Here is a 19,094-nt window from a genome sequence, read left to right as displayed (position 1 = left end):
TGGGAACAACCCCATTTGAGCTTGCTTTTGGGCTAGATGCAATTCTTCCCATTGAACTTCTTGTACCTACTCTACGAGTTGCTAAACAATTGGACTGGACTGGTCATGAGCTTTCTCAATGCATTGATGAATTGAAAAATCTTGATGAGACCCGCTTATTGGCGGTAATGGGGATGTATGCCGAGAAGAGGAGACAAAAGCAATGATATGATTGAAATAATGTAACAACTGGCCGATTTCAAGAGTGTGCACGACTCATATTCGGGGAAGCTTTACACATTTGTTGGCTATGCCGCTCTTACTTTCGACGATATGGCACCGGCTTAATGAAACAAATTGTGGGAATTACACCCCAACGCCATAACCTTCTTGATGTGAGAGTACCAGACCAAGGACCAAATCAATGTAGATTACCTGAGGAGGTTCAAGCACAACAATGGAGGGATACATGCATAAATGACTTGCAACCACCTATCTTGCAAGCCCTTCTTCCCCCAGCCTCAACATGTCAATTTTGGATCACTATGAGCACCTATATTGAGCAATTCCAAAATCGGAATTGTCTGCTTAACCTTCCCATAGAACCAATGCCATATTTTAGCGAGGAAGCACTCCTTCCTCTACCACCTTCTCCAAAGGCCGGCTTTGTACAGGGTTGTCCTTGCATCCTGAAGTGATGATACCATCTTTCCATTTGAAGTGGACACGGATCCACCGCCGCCAGTGCAAGGGTAAGCTCATCAACTCCACAATAAGATCAACAAGTTAGGGCACTTTTCTCCCACTGGGTTTTTCTCCTCGGCTATATTGGCACCAATAACAATTTTTATTCTTTTCTTTTCTTGTTTGTTAATAAGACATTTTGCAGAGATCTCAGCTAAACAAGAGCATACAAACACGCTCCAACACTCCACCTACCGTGCACACAAATTAGGAAGGGGGGAGACATGTAATGCCTACAAAGAGCAAAGGAAGCAATCTGCACATCAGCAATGCATCAAGACAAACGTGCCACATCAACGAACGAGCTCTACAACAGGTGTATTCAAATCATAATCTTTTATTCTTTATGTGCTTTTCACTTTTGCATATATTGTTTGCATGTTCACATACAGTTGGCTGGTTTAAGTTTTAAATTAGTTGTTACTATGTGGCGAGTGATTTCTAGATTCTTAGAGGACTTAGTAGAAGGTATTTCTATTTGAAGACGGTGTAAGACATATACCAACGGAGTATGCCAAGTTCTTATGCTCTAGAAGTATATTAGTTATCCCTAGTGGTAGCTACCTCTTAGGTATGGACTAGGTGCCACGATAAACAAAAATTTACGAAACACATGCCCTAGAAATATATAGAAGTGACTTGAGACAGGACGTGTCTACGGCCATGTGAGATGCTTGGTAGAACCTTGGGTTGTTTTGGCACCTTGGGGCCGATGCCTTGGTTTCCATGGGGTGAACACTGACCTACAAAGATTAAGAAGAAGACCTACAAGGACTCTATCACCTTGATAGATGCTGGTAGGACTCTTGGGTACATTATGGGCCCTCGAGACCGATGCCCTCATCTTCATGGGGTACTCCTTATGTCAAAAAGAAAGAAAGGGTCTGTCACCCTTGAGATACTTAGTGGCCTTTAGATTCTCTTGGCGGAGGTCTCTTGGCCATTGCTTGGGTCTCATATGGAACCTTCCTCTTTATCAAGCTAAAAATAATAATTCTCTTTAATCTTTTGCTCTTTACACAAAAAAAAAGAAGGAAAAAAGAAAGAAAGAAAGGTCCAATCACCATGGCTTATATTTAGGAGTAGGGTTGCCACTTTTAGGAATAACTTAAACACTTGTAGGACATTGAGACTGCGGTCATAACCTGCGGTGTACAAACACACTTGCCTTTGCATAGCACTATCTACCACTTAGTCTCACTTTGACTAGTCTTTACTCGCTTCTTTTAGCACTCTTTAAAACTCTAATCGGCCTTTCACTTGCATGCTCATGTGTGAGATTGTCATTGCTGGTTTTATTTCAATAAAAGGCTTTACTTGTCTTCCATTGTTTTTTGCAGCTTTTGTTTCTACCGCGCCCGAGGATGTGCGCGATTTAGGAAGGGGGGAATGTTCCACGGGAACACTCACGAGAACACGGATTATGGAAGGAGGCCAGAAGCAATTAATGCGAGAGAGCACGATTGTAGCCATGGGAACATAAAGACGCATATAATTTTTCCATATTTTTGTGCCGAAGTGCAATGTAAATCGTTTTAGGCCAATGTGGGTTCTAAATGAGAGTTCTAAGTGTATTAAGCAAGGCTCACGTATGGGGTTGTCCGCCCATGTGTGAAAGAGGCCTAGGGTTAGGGTTAGTGACATCTCTATAAAAGAGATGTTAGCTGAAGAAAGGGGACATTTTTGGCCATTCTCATAAGCTATTGAGTGAAGATCTTGAGCTCTCAAGCTATGGCAACTCTCTAACTCTCTCTATTGTACTCTAATGAGCATCAAGCTCTAATGAGTATAGCTCCACTTCTTTCTCTTAATCTGTTTTAGTATCATTGAAGTAGATTAATATATGATTAGTTGAATGCTTCTTTCTTTCTCTTGTGTATGCATGCATGTAGTGTGTGTGTGTGTAGTCTCCATTGATGCAAGCTCTTGCCCACTTCATTGGCAATGAGTTATTCATGGATAGACTCTCTCTATGAGCTTGTGGGTTTGTGAATGTTACATTCTATGCTTGCTTAAGCTTGTGGGATAGTAGATGCACGCTTATGGGTTTGCTGGCATTAGGGAAAGCTAAGATTTAATCAATGTTTGAATGGGATTAAGAGATTGCCATGCATTGCTTGTTCTCTTGATTAGTGTAGTGGGTTTAAGGTATTGAGAGATTGATTGAGGTGTTGAATGGTTGAATCGTCAAGTGATGGTTCGTGTATGTGAGCTCTCTCGCCGCAAGAGGGATAAGCCTTCATGCACCAATCGGGTCGAGTCCTTGGATTGACATTGTGTTTCTCAACACATTTGTTGATCGGTAGAACTCTATGAGCACTTTATTGCACGGTAGAGAGAACCGCTCTTCAGCCTACACCCTCTAACTTTAAAAGATTCCAAACCTCGGGAAGTACTTTGAACATTCCTCCCCGTATAAGAGGTAGCAAAGCCCAAATCAGAATCAGGATGTGGGAAGATTCAGGAGTGAAAGAAGACCCTTCCCCCAAAACACTTTCTCAGGAGCCCCACCTATTTCAAGGATTTAGAGGGATGAGCTCAGAAGTGAGAATCGGTGTTTTGGATGTCAGGGTTTTGGTCAACAGCTGAAAGACTGCTCGACTCCTGCCATGTCAAGGGGACAGGGAAATCAAGGACCGAGAGTACAAAGACCAACCCCTTTCTCTCAATCAAATCAAGGTCCATCTCGCCCAAATCAAGGAAATCCCAGGAGAGCTCTAGGTCAGAGCTCTAGGTCAGCTGTCTACCTCTATCCAGAGTAGCCTCAAAACTCCATCCGAGAATTGGGGCAGCCAAAGAGAAAGAGTCCCGCCTTTCCCGCCTCAGACTGCACAGCAAACCAGAGCAATTACAATTGCAAAAGTAGTGGAAGAGGAAAGAGGATAGATTTATGCTGCACCTCTCTCATTCTTAAAATCAGCCCTTCTTTATCCTAGTTAAGTGATCTAATTGTTGGAATTAAACTTTTCATATTGTTTCTCTCTTAAAAGTGAAAATTGATTAGTTTAGAATGCTTTAAACCAATTGGGGATAACTCTTAAGTAGATTAAGGTTAGAAAAATTGAAGGTCAGCCATACAAAGGAGGTTATGGCAAAATTTTTTAAAAATTTGTGAAATAAATTTTATCTTTTATTAATCAAAAAGAGTAATCCCCATTTTTTGTGTATTCTAAAAGTGTCATTTTTATTCATGCATAGAAAGATGCATATTAATTATTTTTATTATAAAAGAGTGATTTTCAATAGAATTAAGTTCTATGCATAGAAAGATGCATATTGATTATTTTTTTATTATAAAAGAGTGATTTTCAATAGAATTAAATTCTATGCATAGAAAGATGCATATTGATTATTTTTTAATTATAAAAGAGTGATTTTCAATAGAATTAAATTCTATGCATATAGAAAGATGCATATTGATTATTTTTTATTATAAAAGAGTGATTTGCAATAGAAATAAATTCTATGCATAGAAAGATGCATATTGATTATATTTTTTATTACAAGTGTTAATTTCATCAAAATGGATTTTATGCATAAATAGATGCATAAAAGAATATTTTTTTTATAAAAGTGTTACTTTCATCAAAATGGATTTTATGCATAAATAGATATATAAAAGAATATTTTTTTAATTATAAAAGTATTACTTTCATCAAAATGGATTTTTATGCATAAATAGATGTATAAAAGAATAATTTTTATTATAAAAGTGTTACTTTCATCAATATTAATTTTTATGCATAAATAGATGCATAAAAGAATAATTTTTTATTATAAAAGTGTTACTTTCATCATTATTGATTTTTATGCATAAAATGGTGCATAAAAGAAAATTTTTATTATAAAAGTGTTACTTTCATCATTATTGATTTTTATGCATAAAAGAAAATTTTTTATTGTAAAAGTGTTACTTTCACTAATATTATTTTTTATGCATAAAATGATGCATAAAATAATTTTTTTATTTAAAAAAGTATTGCTTTCACCAATATTGATTTTTATGCATAAAATGATGCATAAAAGAATTTTTTAATCAAAATAAGAGTTCACTTTAATCCTATGTTTAAATCCCATGAATATTGGATAAATGAATAAGTAAATACTAAGTGAAGGAGAATTATACCGTTTTATATTCTCTAGGATGGTAATGAGAAAATTCAGAAAAACTATCGAAGTCGAAAATTTAGATAAATGATTAATTTATTCCTCATAGAAATTCGTGTTTAGTTTTGAATTCAATAAAGTAGTAATTGAAATATTACCTTCGAGAAAGATAGTTCATGGAGAACCTTTCCAGACTCAAACCTTGAATTAGAATATGACCAAGACGTAACTCCTTCGTCAGTTTCAAGAAATGACGATGTGACCAGTTGAGTAATCTACACTCAAATCACCCATCAAATCTGAAACTAAGTTGAGACCTTTGATTTTGATCTGAGGATCAAGATTACTGAATTCAAGGAATTCTATTTGGGAATCCAGACCTCTAATCTAGAAGTCTTGGGATACGAAATTAAGATATAGTCATTGTATTTAAAAGAAAATCAAAATTAAAAACTTGCATAGAAACCCTATTTTCTTAAAGTACTGTCTTATGCCAGAATGCTGGAGGGAGCATTTGGTATATATGTGTTCTAAGGGAAGTTCAGTTGCAATAGCTGGCAGGGAGTGTTCAAAGGATGGCTCACGCGACAAAGCCTACCCAGGTCTTGGTCAACCAGCCTCGGTATGGTTAAAATGGTATGCTTCCGGTACGATGGATGAGGGCCGACGAAGCGGTCCCTGAGTAAAGTGCCAGGACACCTAAGGAGGATCCTAGAGGGTTCTGACCAGGCGATGCACGGGCTCGCGGTGTCGAGGACACCCATGCGTATGTCATGGAAGATATATATGTATAATGATGAGAAACTTATTTGTAATCTGTTACTAGATCTCATTGCCAGACCTGCTGGTCTCAACGGAGAGACCAGAGTGATACTGTTTTGTGAGAAACAAGAATTGAATGGAAATTTGAGTTCTGACATCTATACCCAGTAATTGTTTGTGTCAATGGATTGTTTTATAAATTAAAGTTTAAAGAGGAGTGTGTGAGTATCTGTATTCTAAAGCAAAAGTTAAGAAAGGATTTCAATTATGGGTGGGTGAGTCATTGTCTGGTTCTACTATTCTAGTGGTTGGGCGGTGGCTAACCCATGGGCCGGATGGGGTTAGGCTGGAATTAGTAGAGTTTTAATAATGAAATTGATTAATAAGATTACTCTTAGAACTCGAATAGTTAAATAATAATCTAAAGACTTCTCAAATGAATATATCAATGACTGCCTAATTCAATTAGGAAAAAAGTGTTGACTCCTTCAAGTTAAGTCTGTTATAGTTTCTTTTCTATCCGGTTTATTCACATGAAGTTTAGTTTAGTCTTGACCTCGTTTTAGAAAAAATTGTTAAGAAATTCAAAATGGTGGAATCCTCCCGCTTTTCGAGTATGGAAAATTTTCTAGTTTCGGTTTTCGGAATGACCACCAACTTAGTCTTGTGCCCGGACATTCGAGGGCGAGGCCCCGAGTGGGAAACCTTGCCCCACGCAAGAGGGAGCTGCTTCCACTGCCAGCAATTCGAGAATCCGATGCGCGAAGGGGACAGTGGGATCTCACACATGTGGGGTTGGGCCCCTCCCACATTCTTGCAAAGTTTGGTCATGATCGGAGCATGTTCGAGTTAGTAATTAGCGCCCAATGCGGATTTTTCAAGTCTCTTGGTGCTTAAGAGGCCATGGAAAATCTAGGCCTTCCCCATACCATCATACCGAAACATGCTCCGATGGGAACCAAACTTTGTAAGCATGTGGGAAGGGCCCACCCCCACATGCTTGCAAAGTTTGGTCACAAGCAGAGCATGTTTGAATTATTAATTAACGTCTAGTGTGGTTTTTTCAGGTCTCTTGGTGCTTAAGAGGCCATGGAAAATCCGGGCCTTCCCCGTACCATTGTACCCAAACATGCTCCGATAGGGACCAAACTTTGCAAGAATTTGGGGGGCACACATGCTTGCAAAGTTTGGTCACAATCGGAGCATTTTTGGATTAGTAATTTAGCACCCAGTGCAGATTTTTCAAGTCTCTTGGTGCTTAAGAGGCCATGGAAAATCCATGCCTTCTCCATACCATCATACCCAAACATGCTCCCATGTGGGGATCAAACTTTGCAAGCATGTTGGGGGGACCCACTCCCACATGCTTGCAAAGTTTAGTCACAATTGGAGCATGTTTGGATTAGTAAATTAGCACCTAGTGCGGATTTTTCAAGTCTCTTGGTGCTTAAGAGGCCATGGAAAATCCGGGCCTTCTCCATACCATCATACCCAAACATGCTTTGATGGTGACCAAACTTTGCAAGCATATGGGGATGGGCCCCTTCCACATGATTGCAAACTTTGGTCATGATCGGAGCATGTTCGGGTTAGTAATTAGTGTCCATTGTGGATTTTTCAAGTCTCTTGGTGCTTTAGAGGCCATGGAAAATCCGGGCCTTCCCCATACCATCGTACCCAGACATGCTGCAATGGGAACCAAACTTTTCAAGAATGTGCAGGGGGGGGCCAACCCCACATGCTTGCAAACTTTGGTCATGATCGGAGCATGTTCGGGTTAGTAATTAGCGCCCAGTGCTTGCAAAGTTTGGTGATTTTCAACAAACAATATGGTGATGGTGATTTTAAACAAACGATATGATAGCCAAAGTGTTAAAAAATCAAAAAACCATGAACATCAACTAAAATGCAATGATCCTCAATAATGAGAAAACTCATAATGATATAAACATCAACTAAGTACATCAGAATGTCAGCTAACACAGCCACTCTGGGTTTAGCCACCTACTTAAAAGATCAAGGTATTTTGAAAATGAGCTACCCTAGCTATTCTGAGATTAGTCACTCTCAAAAAATCTAAGTACAATGTAAGTGAGCTAACCCAGCTAGTCTGAGTTTAGTCACTATCAAGATAGAGATCTAGTCTGAGTTTAGTCACTATCAAGATAGAGATCTAGTCTCAGCACCCTCTCTAGCTCTCAACTACTCTAGAATGCTCTCATGGTCATCCACTCGAAGTCGAAAACGAGGGTGAGAACTGTGTTTTCGGCTCTGTACTCGATCAAGAGTGAGCTTAGTAGCAACCACTAGATGAGAGAACTGAAATGCCTCTAACTCCCACTTCCACTGCTGGAATTCAAGACCCGATGAAGTTGAATCTGCTGATAGAATCGGCCTACCACAATCATGCTATGGGCATCAAAAGAAAACCCATGATCATCCACTGTATCCTGGTCAAGGATGCACTTTGGCCTAGTGCAACTCATCAGATAGTAGTCTACTCCCTCGTTATTTCCCTCACCAGGCAATAACAGCAAATACATAACCCTCCTGTAGCAAATTTGCCAAGTCATCTCATGAACGCAAGACGTGTGTGCTCATCAGACAACACTTGATGTGAAGGATGCTCGGGGGAGAGGAATGTCTATATCCATGCATTTGCCCATCCTCTCGAGGCACAATGTGACCAATCTCCATCCATACATGCTCCACAAAATCATGCAAACTACTGTGTGTAAATCGTGGGGGCCGCCATGCACGTGCTCTTGATGGAATGTAAGCCCAAGGTGCCAGGTACTGTGTCACAATCATGGGAGGCTCTACAGTTAATCATGCCACGGTGATCCACATGCCCAAAAAATTTTCTGACAATCCAAGCATCACGTTTGGGATATGATGATGCTACACTCCCACACAAATGTTGGGAGCACCACTCGACTACATGGCCCGCATCTCTGAACCGCTCAGCATCCTGTCGGAGCTGATGACGCCTCAGGGCACGTTTCACACATGCGCGCTCGCACCATCATGCTCTCCCTTCCCATGACTAGTCTCAAAGAATGATCAAATCACTGGGATACTAGACTGCACATGCCACCTATAAATCCATAAAACAAAGTCTTAGTTATTGTTTTGCTTAAGATGGTCTAGTGAATTTAGTTTAATTGCGAATATAAGAGAACCATAAGTACTACCTATAGAGCCAATAGAATTGTCGTGTGACGACTTGAACTGTGCGCCATAACCATCCGACCAAACCCATCGCTGGCCATGTATGATCCCACAATCTCGTAAAAAATCCTCATGGAGACGAAAATAGTGTTGCACAAAATGTGCATCATGTGAACGATCATCACCGATATAGAAATGATACTCTCGAATAATGACACGAGTCTCGGGGGTACTCGTCGCTATCCCATCTACATGAGCGTTTGCATGTTGCTAGCTAATGTGGACCATAATAGCAACCTGATGAGGTAAGCAATACAGACAATTAGGATGCAAAAAATCAAATAAGTAATATAGCTCAAACACGAAACAAATATTATGAAATATAACCATTACTTGCTCTGAGCAGTAATACTCAGATTGTAAGGTGTGAAGGTGTAGTTCTTTGCAAAATCAATCACAGAGATGACCACACTAAGAGGAAACTCTGCCAGAGGCATGCTCGGAAGAACTGACGATCCTACCACTTGGCACAATGAATATGCCATATATAGGGGTAGATCTGCTCCCTAAATGTGGCTGTAAAGTGAGAACGTGGTGTATGTTTTTCCACGAGTTGCAACTTCCTAGACTGTCCACCACTCTGGAGCTGGTGTGTCACATACTCATAACATTGCCATGGCACTATCTCTTGGTCACTTGCATCAAGATCTACCATTTGTAGAGATGTGCAATTGCTCTCCACACAAGGCATCCTATGGAACTGGGCATCCTCCATGCGTGCACACAAAAGAGAGTGGATGAAATCACGAGGACTATGAGGCAACTCTCTATAGAACAAAACACATCATAAAAAAGTTTGAACTCAACATGGTAGCGATGACAACATGTGTCATGCTGACATGAGTACCTCACAAACCAAGGCTTACACCCCTCAAATGACCTTTGCCCAATTTTAAGGTTTGGATATGAAGCCACAAATTGAGAATACAACTCTGTTTGGGTCATTTCAAAAAAGCAAGCACTGTGCTCAATGAACACTCCTCTTGTCACTCTCTTATGCAAAGCTTTCTTGAAAACTGGCGAGGCACGATAATTCTTCTCCTCCCAAAAACTTTCTATCAAGGATCTAGTGGTTTCATCTAGTAGGCGATCATGCCTAGCTACACGACCACTACTCGCCCACAAAGCACCAACCTTATTGGCATCTAAACTTTGTCCTTTATGCATCTTTCTATGCATAAAAATCAGATTTAATGAGAATAACACTTTTGTAATTAAAAAAATTCCTTTGTGCATCTTTCTATGTATAAAAATCAAATTTAATGAGAATAACACTTTTGCAATAATAAAAAAATTCATTTATGCATCTTTCTATGCATAAAAATCAAATTTAATGAGAATAACACTTCTGTAATAAAAAAATTCCTTTATGCATCTTTCTCTGCATCAAAATCAATTTTAATGAGAATAACACTTTTGCAATTAAAAAAATTTCTTTATGCATCTTTCTATGTATAAAAATCAAATTTAATAATTAATATCAGTGATATCCATGCATATGCATAGGTGAATATGTACATGGAGTAATTAGAATATTTCTTTTAGATGCAAAAATGGTGGGAATTACTCTTTTGGAATAACATAAAAACAAACTTTCTTTTCCACAAAATTTTGAAAAATTTTGCCATAACCTCCTTTGTATGGCTGACCATTTCTCATTTTTATCATTCTTTATTTAACTTAAATCAACCCAAATTAGATTTATAAAACTCTAATCTATATAATTTTCTAAATTCAAGAGAGTAAACAATAAAAAGAGTTAAATTAATCCTTCAGTTTATCTTTCTAGGATTGAGAAAGGCTGGAATGTAAAGAGGAGAAGGGGGTTACCTTTTTATCAAAGGCATAGCATTTGAATTTAATTCAACATCTGCAAAACATAAAAATTAAGAAAACCATAGATTCTTCATTAAACAAGTAAGAAAATTAGCTTACATGGAGCTTGTAAGCTCTCCTTTGGCTTGAGGGATTGAGGGTTCTACTCTTGTTTGATGCAAGAGTGGCCACCAATTCACTTTGGAGAGGATTAGGCAAAAAAAAATAATTGAATTATTAAAAAGTTCAATGTAGATGGCTCAAGACAGGAGCAGAGTAACAGTGCATAAAAGCCATTAAGCTTTTACAAATGGGGAGGCTTCTATTTATAGGAAAAAGTGAGCCCCTAACCAAGTAAACTGATTGTAGAATTTTCCATATCAGTTTGGTCAAATTTTTTACCATTTTTGGATCAATTCAGCTTACTTTTTGGATCTAGTTTTGAAATAGGAGAGAGGAGAGATGAAAATATCTCATTTTATTGTTTAAAAATTGGGGGTAATGAGATGAGAAAAAGGCGCCTACTTCATGAGGCGAGATCCCCACACTGAGGTGCCAAAATTTAATTTTTTAATTGTTTTCTTTGGTCCTTAGTCCACTCTTCATCTTATGTGAGCATTTACTCATTTTTGGGAGGGGGTTTTCTTTTATTCTTCAATTTATCTCCTCCCTACATTTGGATTAATCTTATTGGTCCATAGGAACCTTAATTGGACCATAATTCTTTTTTTTTTTGGAAAATCTGGACCCTTAGGCTTAGGTCCTTTATATCTATTTTCAAATGATTCCAATTGCACATTGGAAAATTCTTTTTGAATTTTTGTTTCAGGGGAAATCATTTTAGACACTAGGAGGATTTTTATATCCTAAAATATCTTAATTTTGAATTACCTCCCTCTCTAGACATTTTCTCTCTCAAGGCCAAAATACGGTAAAACAGGATCTTTCTTTGATTTGAGAGAGGGGAATAATTATAAGATCATAAGGGGAGGTTCTTACACCTGCACACCTCTCAAAAGCTGGAGGGAGGAATCTTAGAAGAGGTAGGATGGACACTCATGGGTTGAGTATGTAACATGTAGTTCTAGTTGTTTTGACGGTGTTATATTTGATTTAGTAGATGCTCTGGCCATTTGCGGTGTGTGAATGTAGATTGTTCTTTTTACTCCAGGATGCACTTGCATAATGAGACACAATGGAAATGTCGATTGAAAAGAAGTTGTCCAAAGGGAATGTTTGGTTCAGAGTTTGGTAATATTTCCGGCAAGAATTGTGATCAAATGCCTGAATGTGTGAAAACATGCCCAACTATTATCTATTAATGTCTTCCAAGAGATCACCAGAATACAAGTAGATGTGCTATACATATGGGTAATCATGCTCATCCTTACAAAGAAGGCATAAGTACATGCATTGGAAAATTTTAGAAGAGAAGATGAATAGTAGGGTCACTCTTAATCCTTTAACTATAGTAAAGCAATTACAAATAGCAGTGGCCCAAGATGTTATATTTGACATGCTAATGAAGGATGAGGCACATGGTTACTTAGATATAGGGGATGAAGAGTTTCCACAAATGTTGGAGTATGTTACTCCTTTGTCCAATAAGAAAATGCATTGAGAATTGTTTGGAATATGCCAAGCACTTTGAGGCAGTACTTGAACTTAAGAACAAGTGTTAATACCTTTTTCTTCAAAGTGTGCTCTTTCTGGGCTAGTTAGGGGACAAACATCAACCCCATGTTTTTAAGATGTCTACAAAGGGTCCTGGGTAGTGGATTAACCAATCAGAAGCAAGCGCTTGATGACCATGTATTGAACCCACGTGCTATGCTTACATATTTATGAGTGACCCCTCGAAACAAAATCTTGGTAAAGAAAAATGAGAAAACCTTTCAATATAATAATATTACACAAAAGAGCATCAAGTCTCATGAAGAAATGCTCCAATTTAGCATCAAAGTCTTTCAACTTAAATTGAGACTGACAAGTGTATCTAAAACAAATAAATTATCTGATATCTGTTTTGGCAAACTTGTTATTATAATAGTTTTGAGATAAAAGAATCGTAATTAAAAAACCAAGAGTTAAAAAAAGGGACATGCCAAAAATTCAATCCTGTGAACAAAAAATAGTACTTGAGCCTACAAAAAAGAACAAAATCAATAATTTCAACATTCTTATCTGCAAGCATAACTTTGTCTTCAGGAGATATGGTTAGATATTCCTCCTCTTTAGATGTTAAGACATTAACAATCATTTTCCCATGCACCTTTTCCATTTCTTTGTAGTTCAAGGCCCCAAGCCTTGCTATTTCCTCTTTCAGAATCTCATGTTCTTTGTTCTCTCATGTGTCTCTTGCCTCTCATTTTCTTTCTCAACCTTAAGGTCTTCAGCTTTTCTTGTCTGATATAAGTGTGGGACATCCTTAACATGTACACCCTTCTCCTTGTTGTAGGCCTTGCAGGTGGAATGTTGAGGATGTCAAATGTGTTCTTATTTAATGTTGGGATAGGCTGCAAGAACTTATCAAACCTGTATCTAATCGTGCTGACCACACGAAAATATTTGTTCATGAGTGTCACCCCGTGGGTATCAACATAGCTGTGTGCAATGTAGCTATCATTCATAAAGTTATTGAGGAAATCCTCAAAAGCCTCTTGAAGACATGCAATGGCATAAAATTGCCATCTCACAAACTCAAATACTTCATACTTTATTTGTTTACACAACCTATCGGAAACTTACCTAATAAGCCTTATGAATGGGGCCCTGGGATAACAAGATTTGTGGCTTTCTAAGCTTTCTTAAGCTGGTAATGAAGTATTGACTTCACTTTCTTCTTCTACAATTCAGCTTGTAGACTAAGATTTACTTTGCTGCCTTTAATGCAACACCTGGTCCTGTGTGCCAACCTTTCTCATGGTTTGCTTGGTTCTTGCCACGAGGAACAAGGGAAAAGAATTCTCATAGTAGCAACCAAACTGCATGAAAAAACGTGGGAGTGAGAGTGAGAGGAGAGCTCAAAATCATGTCGTTTTGTCAAGAGGAAAAAAACAAGTGAAAACAGGCAATTACAAAACAGTGCGAAAAAGAAGGGTTGTAGCAAGATGAGGCAGTGATATTCGCACCATTTTGTCAATGATAGTGAGTGATTAAATGTAAATGAGAAGGCAATAAAAATATCAAGGTGAGTCTAAAATTAGGGAAAATGAAAGTTATCTCTTATTAAGGAGGCATGAATGGCATGTGGCATGTTGTCATTCATTGCATGGAAAGAGCTCCAACGGTCATGACATGTGGACACATCAACAGCTAGGACACATGGCACAAGTCACACCTTGACACGTGGCCACACCAATGGTCGTGACATGTGGCACACATTTGTTAAAAAAAAGGGCATTTCTTTCACACTTTTTTCGAATTTTATTTTGACTGAGCAAGCTAATCTTCAATCTCGCCCCCTAAAGAAAGCTTAGAGCCACTTTTCATGCCAACCCTCAACATTAGTAGCATTAAGGAAGAGGGGGTCATCCCATGCATATAAGAAAAATTTCCTTTCAATCTATATTTGAAATAAATATTTAGAAAAATCATTTCAACTTGCCATTTCTGGAAGAGTTCTCAGAATATTGGCGCCAGCTCAGGTGAAATCAAGGTGGAAGCTTGGCTACCACAAATTTAGCATAATAATAGAGTTTTTGTACACCGGCATCATACTCCCACTTCTCCACCCTAAATGTGAAGGAAAACGCTGATTTGTTGTGGGCGATTGTCACCGTCCACACCCCATCTCTCTTCGAGCCCACTTATGTGGACACATTGGCCCTAGCGTTGGCAGCGGGTGTTGCTAGGAGTTTCACTTTGCCCTCTACTTGGGCCTGTTTGTCAGCTTCGATCTTGATTTTGTTTGTGTATAAACCCAAAGGGTGTGCCCCTTATGCCAAGAATTTTAACAAACCAGAAATCAATAAAATCACCCATCATATATATATATATATTGTGAACATCAATGAGCTTAGAGCTTCATGCTGCATTGGACACCTAAATAGATAATATATATCCAACAACCAAAAATCTTTCTAAAGCTCGCCCATGAAGTTATTTGTTGTCATCACATTCTCACAGTGGCAGATTGTGTCAGACTCTGAGAGTATATTGTCCAACTCTGAAGGGGGGAAGGGAACCCTTAGGGTCTTTACACACTGCTTAAGGGTGTCATAATATTGCCCAACATGTGGGCAGCCAAAAATTGCCTTGTGCACTCTTGGATGGGCATACCCCATTACACACCAACTCCCCATGCTTGCGTTTATTAAAAAAGTGACTGGCCATGCATGGGCACCCCCTTTAGACAACATGCATGTCCACATACCAACAACCCCAATAGCCTATTGACCTACGTATACATGCAACTCCACCAGCCCTAGAAGCCTGTTAACCTACGTATGCATGCATCTCCAGCAGCCTATTAACCTGCATATACATGCAACATGTATCCATACTGAGTCACTACATGCCTAGTCCCAATCTGGTGCTAAACACATAATATGATAAGAGTCCTTGCATGATAAATGACTGTAAATACAAGTGCAAGTGCAAGTGCTCCTAGTGAGTCAGTGCATGCCTAGTCCCAATCTGGTGCTGAACACATAATACGATAAGAGTCCTTGCATGATAAATGACTATAAATACAAGTGCAAGTGCAAGTGCTCCTAGTGTCTTACTGTGCTATGGAAGAATGAATTGGTAATCAATGATCACTTACCAGAATTGATAATATCTAAAACCATGCTTGACCCCCCATTTGAATTCATCCACATACTTACATGCTTCACCCCGTAACTTACAAGATGCTCCCAAACTTCATCAATACCCAGCAAAATCAATTTCCATCCATAGAAATAGAGAGTTGGGGACTTGAACCCCATCACCATAGCTATTGTGGCTACACCCTACTCTCTTCCATAGGAGGGGAGGGGATGAACTAGATTTATCTTACCCCCTCCCCTCCTCCCATCTACAAAAAAGAGTGAGAATCAGTAGGCATATGAGATTTAAAAAACCAAATAAACATCCTAATAAAATAATATGCCTAATGTTTGGGAGATATTTTATAAAGTACATACCAATATGATGTCTTAGAGATAAACAAAATACCAACATTATGTCCAAAGTCATAACATCCAAGCACTATTTCATCTCCTACTCACTATTGTCACTCTCATCAGCCGAGTCATGATCACCAAATACATTTCTCACATTTATCCTCTCTCTCTCTCTCTCTTTAAACATAACTCTAGCAAGATTGTCTCTCCTTTGTGCGCCGCCAACCTGGAATGAATCATGCAGTGCTGTTTCTGATGATTTTTCCCTGTGCACAACCATTGAGGTCTCGGTCTACACCAAAGCTATAACCTCAGCAAGACCCACTTGCAGCCCATTCTAAATGATTGGATCCAAAGCCAATGCATCATTGTTTGCTCTCTCCACCTCCTCATCTTGAACCCAACCCTCATCAAATGAATCTCCATGCACAATGCACATGTTATGAAGGACCAAACAAGTGCTAACCAGCTTTGGCACATTCTGCAATAACATGTCACATCTCTTCAAATAAAATACAAAAGTGAGCTTTTAGCATTCCAAAAGCCCACTCCACAGGCATCCGTGAACTAGATTGAATGTAGTTCCAAAAGTAGGGTAGAGGTGTGAGATGAGGAGACCTCTAACTGTTTACCATGTGGATTTGCAGCTTTAGCAACCTTTGAGATGCATTGGGACCTAAGGGGCTATCGATCACCTCAGCTAGATGTAGACATTTGCTAAAAAATAACAAGATTCAAAGTTAAGCCCATCAAAGTTAATAAGGTTAAAACTCACTCAATGACAATAATAAGATTCAAAGTTAAGACCCATCATCTCTTTTTCTGCAAATGCAAAGCCATCCTTAAGAGGGAAAGCACAGGCACAACCATACAATTTCTAAAGCTAATACAGTAGTGTAAGAAGTACATACTCAGCAAAAGAATTAGTCCTATGTCAAAATAACTACATATTACATGCAATTAGACATTGTAAAATAAAAGATTTTAACCTCTAGGATCCATTAGGTATCAACCGCGGCAATAAAATAGACACAACACCTACTAACAGAAATGCTTGCAGAGATCCACCACATGAAATTCTACTACAACTACTTTGAATGCCCTATTACAAAACAGTGTCGTGGCACACTAGGATGGCACCAAACCAGCACCCACCACCATGCCCAACACCACCTTGCCCAACGTCACCTTGCCCAACGTCGAGCATCACCACCATTGCGCTCCTCTGGCGTGAGCCACCACCACTGCCCAGCCAGGAGCTTTTTCTCCACAAGGTTTGCATAGACAAGGAAGGTCTTCATGCTTTGAAGAATGATATGAAGACTTGGCTTGTCTGTGGGTGCCAAAGTTTAAAAATTTGTGCAAGGTCCCATGGCACACCAACATGGCATCGAACCAGCAGCCCACCACCATTCCCAACACCACCTTGCCAACGTCGAGCATCAACACCATTGTGCCACTCCAGCCCTCACACCTTGCCAGTACCCAAGCATCACCATTGGCACAAGGTCTGCACAGACAAGGCAAGTCTTTGTGCTATGAATACTTGGCCTATCTATGGGTGTTGGAGTTTACAGAACTGCCGAAGTTCTAGAAAGATAAGAGTTCACACCCAAGGAGTTTTTACTTGCTAGGTCTGTACGCAGACAAGGTAGGTCTTCATGCCAGGTCTTCAAAGACCTGGCTGCTTGTATATCTCTATGTGCAAGAAAATTAGGGCAAAGAGGCACAATTTTGCTCGATCTTCACACGACAGGGTTGAGAATGCTACAATGGAAACAAGAAAGAAATATGAAGTGATTACCTCAAAGATTTTTCTCAATCTTCACAACAGGGTTGAGAATGCTGCAATGGGGAAAAAAAAGATGAAGAGAGAAAGAAAGAGGAAAAGAGATAAGATAGTAAAGGTTCAAAGAAAGGGCAGTACCAAAAAATGATGGGCGCCATTATTGGTCCACACATATGGACTTAGTGGGTTAATGGCCACTTTTCTTTAAAACTTATAACTCTGCACCTTTAAGAATGACGGCTACTACAGAATGACTGCTACTACAAAATGATGGCTACATATTCATGGCTCTCGTGTGATCATTTTAAATTTCATGCCACATCTTTGAAAACATGGATTTCATTTTCACCTCTAAAACACCTTCCTACCCGTCTACTTTGCTTTCTTCATAGCTACACTCACTATGGTTTCCTTTTCTACACTTCGGTTTCAGGATATTGAACTTGACCCATTGGAGCGTCCTCTTCATGGTGGAGAATGTTTGGTAAACAACAAGTATATGGCCTCCAATCTTCCACCCTCTCTAAAATAGTGGTCGATTTAAGTGCAATTGTTCAAGACACCTCTAGCAAGGATGCAAAAATTCCATTGCAAGAGAATTTTGATGTGGACGGTACTTGTCATTATAACCTTGATATTGGTTTGTTAAGCCAATACCTTGTTATAGTAAGTGATATTCATAGTAACAACATAGAAAGCCTTTCTTAATGCTCTTCAAAATCACCACTTATAGCATTCTAGTTGGATGAGATGTATGCAGGGTCAGGACTTGAGGGCCATCAAAATTAAGTAGCATAAATATTGAGTAGCCCTCTAGCTCATGGAGGCAAGTAATACAGACAGTGCTTTGCTTGTATATGGTGTGTTGAGTGTTGTGTGAAAAAGAAGAAGATTTTCAACCTCTCACCTTGTATGTTCTCTTTTAGGGTTTTGTGAGTGTGTGTGTGCTTGCAAGAGCTCAAGCTCTCTTCTCCCCTGCATCTTTTCACCCAAGCTAGTAAATAGATCAAGAAACTAGAAATAATTGTTGGATTGCTAACAAGCACTATGAATATGGTAATAATAAGTAGTGAAGAAATTGTTGCATTGTATACACACACACACACACACACACACACACACAAAGAGAAAGAGAGGGAAACTCAAACTATTACACTAGATACAAACACACACATGCATGCATGCATGCATGCACACACAAATTGTATACACACACACACACACACACACACACAAAGAGAAAGAGAGGGAAACTCAATCTATTACACTAGATACAAACACACACATGCATGCATGCATGCATGCACACACAAATGCAAGACACTGCTCTAAAGGCCTACCCCTCCATCTAGAGATTGAGCTAGAGAGAGAGAGAGAGAGAGAGAGAGAGAGAGAGAGAGATCAGTGGGGTTATGTAACAACTACGTTCATAGAGCAAGGACAAAATTTGCAAGTACATCTTGTAGCACTTGCACAATGGTTATGGCATAGAGCATTAGCAACATCATGAGACAGAGATAGAGAGAGTGAGATGTTGGATAAAATTGATGAATACATGG

At 39.1% G+C, this 19,094-nt stretch overlaps 1 long non-coding RNA gene across 1 annotated transcript; it reads right to left on the bottom strand.

Moving 5' to 3' along the window:
* Positions 1-15,739: 15,739 nt before the first annotated feature.
* LOC147634200 (uncharacterized) lies at positions 15,740-17,658 on the bottom strand. The gene is made up of 3 exons (XR_015266883.1): positions 17,551-17,658; positions 16,379-16,463; positions 15,740-16,227 (listed from the first exon to the last, which is right to left on the bottom strand). It is a non-coding gene; the product is annotated as an uncharacterized LOC147634200 (long non-coding RNA).
* Between the last annotated feature and the right edge of the window lie 1,436 nt (positions 17,659-19,094).

Source organism: Cibotium barometz, chromosome 11 (assembly GCF_041138505.1).
Source record: "Cibotium barometz isolate CiBa-2024 chromosome 11, ASM4113850v1, whole genome shotgun sequence".
In the NCBI taxonomy this organism is placed as follows: Eukaryota; Viridiplantae; Streptophyta; class Polypodiopsida; order Cyatheales; family Cibotiaceae; genus Cibotium; species Cibotium barometz.
The sequence above is the reverse complement of the archived record's forward strand: the minus strand, read 5'-3'. Positions and strand labels throughout refer to the sequence as shown.